The following is a 12699-nucleotide window of genomic DNA, read 5'->3' on the forward strand; positions in this document are numbered from 1 at the left end:
GCAAAAAGACCTGTATGGTGACTATGGGGCTATGTAAAATATTTTTTGCAACTTACTAGGTTTATCATTTGTCATTGTTTTCTAGTAATATCGATAATTGTCTGTTACCTGACTGTTGACATCGACATTGCGATACTTACGAGACATCGTCGATATACAATAATATCGTCATATCGCCCAGCCCTAGTGCAGATGCTCTCACACCAACCTGCTGCCATTCCTGAGCAAGCTCTGCACTGGTGGTGACACGATTCCATAGCTGACTCATCAGGAGGAGATGGTCCTGGCTCTTGCTGGACACTCTGGGACTTCCTGAAGACTTTTTCACTGCTGTTGAACCTCTCTCCTTGAAGTACTTGATGATCCAGTAAATGGTTCTTTCAGGTGCAATATTCTTTGTAGCAATTTCCTGGCATGTGAGGCCATTTTGATGCAAATCGATGATAACTGCACGTGTTTCTTTGGAGGTCAACATTGCTAACAAGAACACAGCAATCAATTTATTAGCAATCAGTCTGCTCTTACAATCTAATTAGTATGATAGTGATTTCACATGACTAGTACTCATTCACACTTTCACATGTGCTGCTGATATGATTAGTCAATTAATGTTAGCTGGTCATTTTGTGTCAGGATCAAAAAAGAGTGAAATTTATTATAGAGTGTAAGTCTAAAAGGGACCAGTTTTTTTTTTTTTAAAGAATAGAGTTAGAATAGAGAGTCAAAAAAAGATGGAAGAGATGTGTTTTTAGCCGATTCTTGAAGATGGCTAAGGACTCCTATCAGAATAAAGTACTACACAGAGCCGTCGTTCACTGACACGCTACGCAATATCGCGTTCATTATCGCAGGTGATTCATCTACGATTATGAACGCGATATTGCGTAGCCTGTCAGTGAACTACAGCCCTGTGTAGTAAATGCCGCTCCATCTGAACGCACGTGATGGAGATTTATTACTAATCACAGAACCGGCTTTAATGACGAGATGCGCATGACAATGGCATGCGATTTATCGTGCAGCCCTAACCTGGCTTACCTGATCTGCCACTCGGTAGACCACTTCTCTATCACTGCAGTCGCACTGGTAGTAATGTACCCTTGATGCTCCTTTTTCTTTAACCTGCTTTGCTGTTTCCTTCAAACCATCCACATTAATGTCCCAAAGCACCAGTGAGACGTCCAGTGGGGCAAACTCAAGGGCCATCAGTCTGCCAATACCACTACCTGCTCCAGTAATGAGCACAATCTCCCCAGACACATCTTTCTTCCTCTGAGGGATGATGACTTTTTTGAAGGCTTCCATGTGGTAGTAGATGGTTAACACTATCAACCGAAGAGTCTCCAAGAGAAAGTTCATTTTGAGATTTGCATTTGACCTTATGAACATGACACAGAAAGAACAGTTTATCACAGTGTGACTAAGACTGAAGAAAAGAGAGAGAGAGAGAGGGAGAGAGAGAGAGAGAGCGCGCAAATATAAAACTGAAACAGGTCTATTAAAGATTGCAACAAGGTTTACCTTCTTGTGTGAGATACAAAGTTCCCGGATGGTGAGTTGTTCTCGTGCAGATCGCAGTCGGTAAAAAAAATATATATATCCTTCAAATTAACATGAGCCAAAGATGACTAAAGTTAGGGCTCACGCAAACTTTGAGAATGACGTTACTACCCTCCTTCTCCTCTTCAAACGTGTGGAGAGACTATAGACGGACGCCAGACACACTATTTCACCAACAATGGTTAACTGGAGTTTACCTAGCTCATACAGTGCAGTACACTGTTGCCAACTCTCGCGAGACAATTAAGCAACAGCTGCTTCAAAAACAAGCTCAAAACAAGCCCAATATTTTTTGATGATTTATTATCATCAATATTATTAATTATCAATTATTTATTACCAATAAATGAGCCTGTAACATATTAAACTGAAACCACCCTTTTATCTGAAAAGCAAAAACAGAAGCTATTTTACAAAAATCAGCAAACTGTAACAAAAATGGGAACAAAACTCATCTCCAATCACCTCTGTGCAGAATATGATTGGAGAGATGGAAAAGGAGAAAAACACAAGAGCTTCAAAGAGGAGCTGTAACCCAGCAAGCAATTTTGCGTTTAAAAGACGTCTATTAGACGTCTAAATATGGCCTAGACGTCTAGGCTAAAACGAGGCTAAATTTGGGCTGTCAGTGAAAATCTAATAGACGTCTAATCATAGCCCAAGAATAGACTATTCATCAATTAGACGGCTATTAAACGACTACATATATATACGTCTAATAGACAGTGAATATGGGTCTAGGCTAAAACAAGGCTAAATTTGGGCTGTCAGTGAAAATCTAACAGACGTCTAATCATAGCCCAGGAATAGACTAGTGATCAATTAGACGGCTATTAAACGACTACATATATACGTCTAATAGACAACAAAATGGCAATCCATACATACAGCTTTTATTAAGAAAGATAACATTTTTGACAACTTAAGACAATACAAAATGATAAAAATACAAAATAATTAATGACAAAATAAAATGTTATAAATAAAATACACTTAAATATAAATATTATGATAAAAAATCTTGAGTTTTTAACAACTTAAGATAATAAAAATATAAAAATGAAATAAAATATTTTAAATAACTTAAGATATTTAAAAGAAGAAAAAATCTAATACAAATCAAGAGCATGTTATCACACTTAACATTAAAACATTACGGATAAATGACAACATAAAAAAAAATCTGAACACATGAGTGCTGAACCGTGGGCCTAGTCACGGGTCACTATCAACTGCCATCTGCTCCCTTCACTAAAATGTCACGGTTCCTAAACAGGATAACAAGTAATATAGATAAATAATGAACACGTCAAAACGAAAACAGATACTTACAAGACAAAGTAGGAATGTCCTTTATCGTTTGTTTGCCCGCTGCTCTCCGACAAGTAAACTTAGTGCTCTCTCGTGTAAAAAAAAAATTCAAAACACAACACTGATCTCTACTAACTCTCACGTCTCGCGTTGCCAGTAGTCATGTCTCAGTAGGGCTACAATTGCCATCTAGCGGTTGGGAATTGTAATTGCATTTTTATTTATAAAATGAAAAGACAGCCGAATATCAATAATATCATATAATGTGTATGAATGTAACATTTAACAGCTTGTGGGATGCATGACATCATATTATCAAATGCAAGTAAACTTTTGAAACATTTAAATTAGCATTATTTTTGGCATAATAAATAATGCTATATTTAATAATGCTGTAAAATAATTAAATAATTAAATGTAAAATAAATAAATATTTAAATAAAATATAAAATAATGCTAATTTAAATGATTCAAAGGTTTACTAGCATTTGATAAGAAGCTGCGTGGGCGAAAATTACATGTAAACAATTTTAAGGCTATTTTGGCTATGCTCATCGCTGGTCTGGTTACTGGTATAGGGCTATAGCCAAGCCGTTAAAATTAGGCCACAGATTGCCGCGATTTCGCCGGGTGGGCTAAAAGCAGACTACTCGTAGCCCGTCCAATTTAGAGTGAAATCGTGGCTACATATAGACCACTTTTTGACCGTGATTTTCTCCAATGAGGGGGAGGAGGGGGCGGACCATTTGGAAAATTACGCTGCAGCACTTATATATGGGGTGTACTATATGCACTTTTTGCTGATTGCTAAGCAAACTGAGAGGAGAACTAACGTGTATACGCTCGCCAGCCGTCTGGCCAAAATCCCATAGTATTCAGGCGTCAGACGTAAGATATGAGACGTTAGACGTCACGGTCACGTGTCGGAGCTGCGCTCAAACTGCGCGGAGGCGTGGCGGCGACGTATGAGGTGTGATTTAAGCACTTACATTGCTAACTAAGCAATCATTCATGTCGATCGTCGCGTACCTTGCCGTGAGCAGAAGCCGTGACCAATGACGTGTGATAAGAAGCGCGACACTTTCGTCGCCCCCCTTCTCGCGTGAGAAGCTGCCTGAGAAGATACGTGAGAAGCTACGTGACGTCTGCGCCTGTGTCATCTGCAGTACCTTTTGCCAGTTCTGTGTGTGATTTTGTCAAATGTCTTAAGTGCTATAGATTAGTGTTTTTTTTGTTTTGTTTTGTTCTGAGCAAAAAGAAAGAAAAAACCTGTGTGTTATAACATTTTTGCACCTCCAAATCCCAGAATATTCCATAATCTTCAGAATGTTGACGAAAATATGACGAGTAAAATTTAAATTACACTGCAATATTAACTAATCAATGAACTTACAATGTTATTTAGAAAAAGTGCTTATAACTTGTAAAACAACAACCAGGAACAACCAATTCACAGCTTTCTTTTAAGCACCATATACTGTATAAAATAATGGCAGTATAATCCAAATGGAAATACATTTTTATGAGTTTAAGAGTTTTGTCCCCAAGAAAACAAAATCGAAAAATGGCTTAATGCATTAACACAGTTAAATCCAAAGACCAAATTCTAAATTAAAGATGCATTCATAATGTAAGCAATGGACCATGAGTAAACACTTCAATCATGTTTTACTAATTAATTTAGTAGTTTAGAAATTATAATATTCTAGGCTATATATATACTGGCATGCATAAATACACACATTCCAATTTTTTAATGATTTCTCCAAAGTTGGCCTCATTTTACAGATATTTTATGTTCTCATTCATAAAACACATTATATAATTAACTCTACTGTCACAGTGTGAACTCAAACAACACACAATTATCCATACGCAAGCATTAAGTAGCAAAACCGATTACACACCAGTCAGAATCTCAGGATAGTATAAACAGGAGCAGAGGTGACTGCTTTAAAAATGCATCCTAGCACTGGAGAGAGAGCTGAAAGAATCACCGACAGGGTTTTACACTGCTTACACAGTGTAGTACAGTATAGTAACAGTACTTTATATAAGGGACACTATTCGGTGTACAACGTTGAGTTGTACACACTCAAACTTGTGACTGTCAAATTTAGCCTGTTTTATGGCTTAATGCATTAACACAGTTAAATCCAAAGACCAAATTCTAAATTAAAGATGCATTCATAATGTAAGCAATGGACCATGAGTAAACACTTCACTCATGTTTTACTAATTCATTTAGTAGTTTAGAAATTATAATATTTTAGGCTATATATTATACTGGCATGCATAAATACTCACACACATTCCAATTTTTTAATGATTTCTCCAAAGTTGGCCTCATTTTACAGATATTTTATGTTCTCATTCATAAAACACATTATATAATTAACTCTACTGTCACAGTGTGAACTCAAACAACACACAATTATCCATAAGCAAGCATTCAGTAGCAAAACTGATGACACACCAGTCAGAATCTCAGGATAGTATAAACAGGAGCACAGGTGACTGCTTTAAAAATGCATCCTAGCACTGGAAAGAGAGCTGAAAGAATCACCGACAGGGTTTTACACTGCTTACACAGTGTAGTACAGTATAGTAACTATAGTAACAGTACTTTATATAAGGGACATTTCACTATTCGGTCTCCAGTAAACAGTATGACATGTTGTACACACTCAGACTTGTGACTTTCAAATTTAGCCTGTTTTTTTTTTTTACCCGTGTTTTTGAAAGACAACTGCCTAAGGGAGGTTGAGAAAGTGTTTTGTCAGAAGACCAAGAAATTTATTTTTGTACTATATACTACTGTAATGAAATTTGGCCAATTTATTTATGTATGCAATCAACACTATACTACATTATGTTACATACCTATTTGATATTTAGTTCTTTTGTTTTTGAACTTTACTTCTCTTGTAAGATCATCTACTTCATCTACTGTAAGATCACTTACAGTAGTGTAATGAAAATTGATGTTTCATAAAGCTTATTGGTGTATTTTATTCTTTCTGCATTTTTCATTTGTGTTGTATACTAAGACATTGAGCTGCCAAATAATTCCTGAATCCCAATAAGAGGTTTTTGTTACAGTGTTCTGAATTGATCTCACTAGTGTTCACTGGGCAGGGAAGTTGTCTGTGTATTTGTACTGTAGGTTTTGCCATCTGATCCATGACATTCTAATTTATTGAGATGCACCTGTATACTCTTACCTGTATGAGCAAATATGACGGCGTATTTTTTAGTTTCCACTGTTATTAAAGAAAAACGCCTTCATGTCCTCCAAAGCCCGCTTTAGCTTCCACTCTTCACACAAACGATTGGATATGCGCCTAACAGCGCTCATTTATCTAGGTTAAATGTTTAAATTAATACTGTGAAATGCATGAAGTGTTTTATGCCTGTTTATTTTAGGCAAGTCGTGTTGGTTTGAGAAGGCTAAATTGACCAAACATAATGCTCAACTCACTGTCTGCCGCTGCCCTTTGGTCATTCCTTTAACAGAAATGCTTCACTGGGGCAAACAAAAAAATCCTAAAATAATTAATAGGATCCCCCATAGCAGCATTTCCAGCAGTATCCAACATTTCTCAATCATGATCTTACTCAGCTAAATGTGACTATTAGCTTATCAGCTGTATTCCTTTTTTGCTAGCTACCTATGCACATACAGCATACAATGTTGAAAATGTTCTGAACCTTAACCCAAAGGCCTTTAGCTTCATACACTGTAGATAACTGTGACCCTGCCTGTGGAAACCCAGCTAAAGTATTTTTTTTAAACCGTGGATGAGTAATTCACTCCTCGATTTGATTAATAAAAGCCTCCTTTGAGATCGTTTTGACAGACATGTTTATTGTGCATTATTTTCAACGTGTTTAATGCTAAGTTTAGTGTGGCAAACGGTGGCAAAATAATTACATAATTCGCGTGCAGGGTATCTGGTTGCCATGACAACCTCATGCGCTTCCTGCTGCTGCTCTATGTAATCAGAGTATGAATTTGTAGATTTTCTATAGCAAAACTAAAATGTGTTTAAAAGTGTGACTGACCAAATCGTCCGGCTCGGTTTGCCCCCCTCGAACTCGAAGACATCTCTAATTTGACAGTAGTTTACCATCTGATCTCACTCAGTGACTCGGAGAAGCATCCGGCTGCAGCCTGCAGATCTGGTGGTATCGTGGTAAAGAAAGTTGCAGTTCATGAGATAAACAGTTAATAAGATTATGCGATATGAGACTGTTCCGTAACTCCCCAACCGGACCTCACCGGACCTTTTTAGTTACACCCAGCATCACTACCCCCTCCTACCCTGAGAATTTCGTGCCCCGGGATGCCCCCGTTGCTCAGAACAAAGCGATAGAGTAAAATCTTTCCCCTGCACTGGGACGGCTCGCGGGAGCGCTCGTGGGTGATTCGCGTTTACATCATGAAGCAGAGGTTCAAACTCCAGTCCGAACACCACTGGCCACGAGCTTTGGGCTCTGCTCTCACAGAGAATATTTATTTATATAGCATATGTTATTTTAGATCAACTAGAAACAATGTTTAATTTATAAAATGGTATTTTGAAATGTAAGTCAATAACAATTGGCCGAAGCCAGAGCCAATGGTGAAAGTCTTTGCGCGAAGAGACCCCGCCCCATTTTGGAGGTTCTGCCTACTTTTGGAGTTCACGCCCCATTTTGGAGATCTCCGGTCTGCAGTTATACGTACTTGTCAGTCGTCCTCCTCGGTCCAGCAGCCGCAGCCTCAGTCTTCCTCCTCGGTCCAGGCTAACATAATCTTAGATGTGCATATGAAAGAGTTCTGTTTTGTGTGTGTTTTTGGCTACAGGTGTTGTGAACTGGGGAAAATGGAGTGAAACATCAAAGGCTGAATTGCTGGTGCCTTTTGAAATGAAAGAGTGTAAAATTTGTAAAACCGTGTTCAAATCCTGCTCAGGTTTTTACGGTAATGGGAAGCATGGTTGCCTGAGAGGATTCTACGACAGCATAGAGGACCCAGACTGCTGTTTCATGTGCCAGTAACGTGAAAAACGCTTAACGTGGCTTAACGTACCTAAACACCGAGCACGGAAACCCAAATTTCTGTCAAACCTTACTTGTAATAAGCACTAACTACTGTCAAAAGAACGAGCCCTTACTCCACAGATAAAGTGAATAATATCACGTTAAGCGTTTTCTACCCCATAGAAGTCCATTATAAGGAAACAGCTTAACGTGGTTTAACGTACCTTAACAACGACCGGGGAAAACCAAACTTCTGTCAAATTTTACTTATAATAAACACTACTGTCAAAAGAACGAGCTCTTATTCAGCGTATAAAGTGAATAATATCACGTTAAGCGTTCTCCCCCATAGTCCGTTATAGCTTTAACATGGCTTAATGTAGCCTACCTTAACAACGACCGGGGAAAACCACATTTGTCAATTTAGTTGTAATATATCTGCGGTAAATTCACCCAAAAGCCATCGTGCATTGCGTAAATGTTAAAAAGTGTCGTACTTTATTTGTGACTACACCCAGTTATGCCGTGCCTGAAAATAAATCGATGTTAAGAAATGAAGCTGAAAGATAAGTTGCTAACTCCTGGCTTCAGTGTTGTTACACTGAACTGAATAGCCTATGAAGCAAGCTACTAATCAAATCATCACAATTGTTATTGAGTGCAGCCAGTTTGTTAAATAAATGTTACGTTGAATAGGAAATCGTCACTCTGTCACTGCATATTAGTAGAAATCTTGCCTTGTGATGAACCAAGACTCAACTCAAATTTGAGTAAGCAAGAAAGAAAAATTTGTAAGCAAGTGACAGATAAAACATGCGTGAGTAATATAAACATTGGGATGTTCCCTTTCATGGGAACTTCGAACTGCGTCCTCTAGGGTTCGCTATGGGGAACGCCTCGTCGTGACCCGTGTCTGAAGCATACATTGAAAAAACACCAACAACACGTTGGCCGGCGATAGCCATGACGTCACTACCGGTGCGACTATAGTATAAACAGGCGCCGGGAGAACACATCATCCTCTTCTTCGTCTTCACTGACTGCTTTGTTTGAAGCGTGCATTTCCGTGGTAAGAGCGATCTCTTTCATTCATTATGGCAAGCACTAGCAAAGCGTTTAGAAGATGTGTGCATCCGTGTCATTGCAATTTGACGCCCGATGACACGCACGATCTGTGCGTTGTTTGTTTGGGCGAAGAGCACGCACGCGATGTCCTCGAGGGGGCAATCTGCGTGCACTGCGCTCTGTTCTCGTTTGTCTCTTTTTTCGAGTAAAGAGGAGCAGCCATCTGCTTCCTGCGGTTCAGGACCCACCGCTCCTGAGGCACGGAGGAGAATGAGCTTGTGGGGATCACAGGTGGACCTGGCCGATGAGTTTAAAGGGGGGCTTTCCCTCTCGCGCTCGTCGGCTGTGGACGAGAATATGGTTCTATGGAGGATGATGTTATTTCTTTAACATCTTCTGATCCAGGGGCCAGTGCTTTGCTGGGTTCAGCCCAGGAAGAGCAGGAAATGTCTGAGGAGGGTGAAGAAGCTGAGGGGCAAGGGCCTTTCTCCTGATGAGGTAGCTGAGTTGTGCCGCACCATGGATCTTGCTCTCCTTGCTACTAAGCAGGCCGCCTCTGCTATGTGCAGATCCATGCTATGGATCCATGCTAGCGGCTATGGTAGTGACGGAGAGGCATCTGTGGGTGAACCTGGCAGACATCGGGAGGAAAGAAAGGGGCTTTTTTGCTTTGCCCACTTTCTAAAATCCACATAAGTGGTAAGTGTGCACGTTATGCTTTGCCCACTTTTCTGGAATCCTGTATGGTAAGGGTTACGCGTTATTAACCTCGTTCCCTTTCTTTGAGTTGGTTTAGACCCTGGTAACTTGGGCTCCACTCATCTAGTGTGTTTCTTTCGACACACTCTGGAAGCATCGCCCCCCTCACCATTGAGGGTTATTGTGAGCATGGTGCTTTCTTTCGAGCGTGGTTACCTGGAATGAGCACACTATTCCTCTGAATTCGGAGTTCTCCCCTCATGAGAAGTTGAGTTCTCTGTTTTCCAGAGCACCTGGACCCAGCAGCATCAAGTGAATTAGGCCCTTCCTCTACCTCTCTGATGCGCTGAGTGTTTGGCTAGCTTGCAGTACACTTACCCTTCTGATTCTACAATCGCGCTGTAGGTGGAGCCGCCTCTCGTTGAGAGCTGGGTTTGTGCTCCCTCAGCTAAGGTAAACTACTGCCTAACAGGTAAGTTTTTTTGGGGTATGTAGCCTAGGCCTTGGCTGTAGGGAATAATGTCACTGACAGCCGTTTAACGTCCCAGGGGCAACTCCCATGGCAATATGGTAGAGTTGGTACTTAGTGCTCGCCATGGTTCTGGCATGCACTCCGAACCATTTAGACAAAAAGGTTCTTCTATGGCAACGTGAAGCACCTTTATTATTAAGAGTGTACCCCTATCTGCAGGCGGCGGAGGAGCGTGAGTCGTGACACTAGCCTTCTCTGCTCGTCTCTGATCCTCAAACCGAGACGGGCCAGGACCCGTGGGTTGTTCGGGCTCAGACCTGGACCTTCAGTTACACTGAACTGAATAGCCTATGAAGCAAGTTACTAATCAAATCAGCACAACTGTTATTGAGTGCAGTCAGTTTGTTAAATAAATGTTACGTTGAATAGGAAATCATCACTCTGTCACTGCATATTAGTAGAAATCTTGCCTCGTGATGAACCAAGATTCAACTCAAATTTGAGTAAGCAAGAAAGAAAAATTTGTAAGCAAGTGACAGATAAAACATGCGTGAGTAATATAAACATTGGGATGTTTTGGGGCCCTTCAAAAGTTTTCACTTGCCCTTACATTTGTGCTTTTTTCAGTTGTCTATAAACAAATTAATGGCTAAAGTCTTATTTCACTGTGTTGAGCACAAATAATATGCAATCAACATGTATGTACGTGCTTGCATTTTTGAGAAAATTGTGTTTATGCATGGTTAATAAAAATATATATTTTTAAGTCACTGAAAAAAGGTCAGAAAACTCATACTAAACATATTCACAAGACTTTTGAGTATTGGATGTTGTAGACTAGAAAGTTTGCTACAAAAAGATGTGAAAACCATTCTGCTCACTTATTCACATAAAACAATAAAGTGATTTAACTTTTGTAAGACACTTTTTGTTGTGGAAAGGCCATATGCGAGGGAGTGTCAATGGCCACAAATTTGTGTGCTTCACACCTGGGCATATAAAGATTGAACCCCCTACTGGGCCTATCAAGGTGGAGATGAGAGAGAATGTTAGGAGTTTAAAAAAACATGTTTTATTTGCAGTTTATTTACAAAGTAAATAGTGCACACTAATCAAAATATAAATAATGAGTGTCAGAGGCTTATTTTTTAGCACATTGTTGCACATCCTTGTGTCATTTTTGGAAACAGTTTATCTGCAACTGATGAACATCACATGCCTGGCATGTGTCCTGTCTTTCACCATGCACACAGAACCAGTAATGCAGCCACATTCCTAAGAAAAAGTAAATTATTTTTAGTATATATTGTGCAGAGTGTACAATACCAGTAGCACATGCATAACCCATAGGCAAATAATAAAAATACTAACATATAGCCTAATTGAAATAAATACTCACCACAACAATGGTATTTGTAGTAAAACTGTGCTCAGTCTGCCCCAAAACCATGGTCATTGCACGTTTACTATAGTAAAACCATGCTAAATTTTCCTAAGGAAAGAAAGAAACAATATACTCACTCATCAGAATGTGCTCCGCTGGATGCAGTTGCTCTTCACAATGTTCATTTTCAGGATCACGATCTTTATTTCAAAGTGAAAGTTTGTATAGGAAAGTTTTTTTTTTTTTCTGTATAGGACCGTCTGCTGATCGACCGCACATGTGCAGCGTTTTATGATCCAAAAGCGCAGACAAATCAATAAACCTGACAATGAACGCTTTGTTGTCCCATTGTTTGGAGGCGTTGGCCCTGTTCGCATGGCTCCCGTAGATCAGATTCATTACCATATGAATAGCGCTCTGCGCGAGGGCGCGTGATCATTAGAGATAATGAGCTGAGACAGGAGAGACCTGTACCTGTCTTTACTTTTAATGCTTATTACAAAATTAAACTGAACAAAATTACAATGTTCTCAGTTCGTCGATGCGTCCACGTTAAGCTGTTTCCTTATAATGAACTCCAATGGGGGAGAACCAATTATGACCAATACACATGAATAGCCTAGAAATAACGTAAAACTTAAGTTGTAAATAAACTATATTCGTTGACATTGCGATTGCAATGTGACAAGTCAAAAGCAGTAACTGGATTCTTGCTTGGAAATGTACATAATGAAACGTTTTCCAAAAATTAACAAATTTACAATGTATTGTTAAATACTATATATTTTTACCAGGTATAAGTAATTAACAGGTTCACAGTTTTTTTTTATATAATTATGTATTACTTCCATGTATTGTTTCAACCGCATTTCCTGTTTACGGCGGCGTCGACGTCATTACTTTGCCACTAACCAATGAGAAGCGTTGTGGGTGGGGTGACACGTGCAGCCCGACCCAGGTGCCTCGATCTGCTTGGACTCTAGGCAACGTAGGATGGACGAAACCATACAGTGAATGGGGGGAGATAATTTTGCTGGAAATGCATAAATAAGCCGTAATTTTGTTTTATTTGTAACTCTTTGGTATATACATTTATAATTTCGATTACATTACTACTACTACTGTTACTACTAATAAAACAGATCTCTGGGGGCCCCAAAAGTGCGTGGGCCCTTAGAGTAGT

This window comes from Sinocyclocheilus anshuiensis, unplaced genomic scaffold (assembly GCF_001515605.1).
Source record: "Sinocyclocheilus anshuiensis isolate Anshui unplaced genomic scaffold, SAMN03320099.WGS_v1.1 scaffold2394, whole genome shotgun sequence".
In the NCBI taxonomy this organism is placed as follows: domain Eukaryota; kingdom Metazoa; phylum Chordata; class Actinopteri; order Cypriniformes; family Cyprinidae; genus Sinocyclocheilus; species Sinocyclocheilus anshuiensis.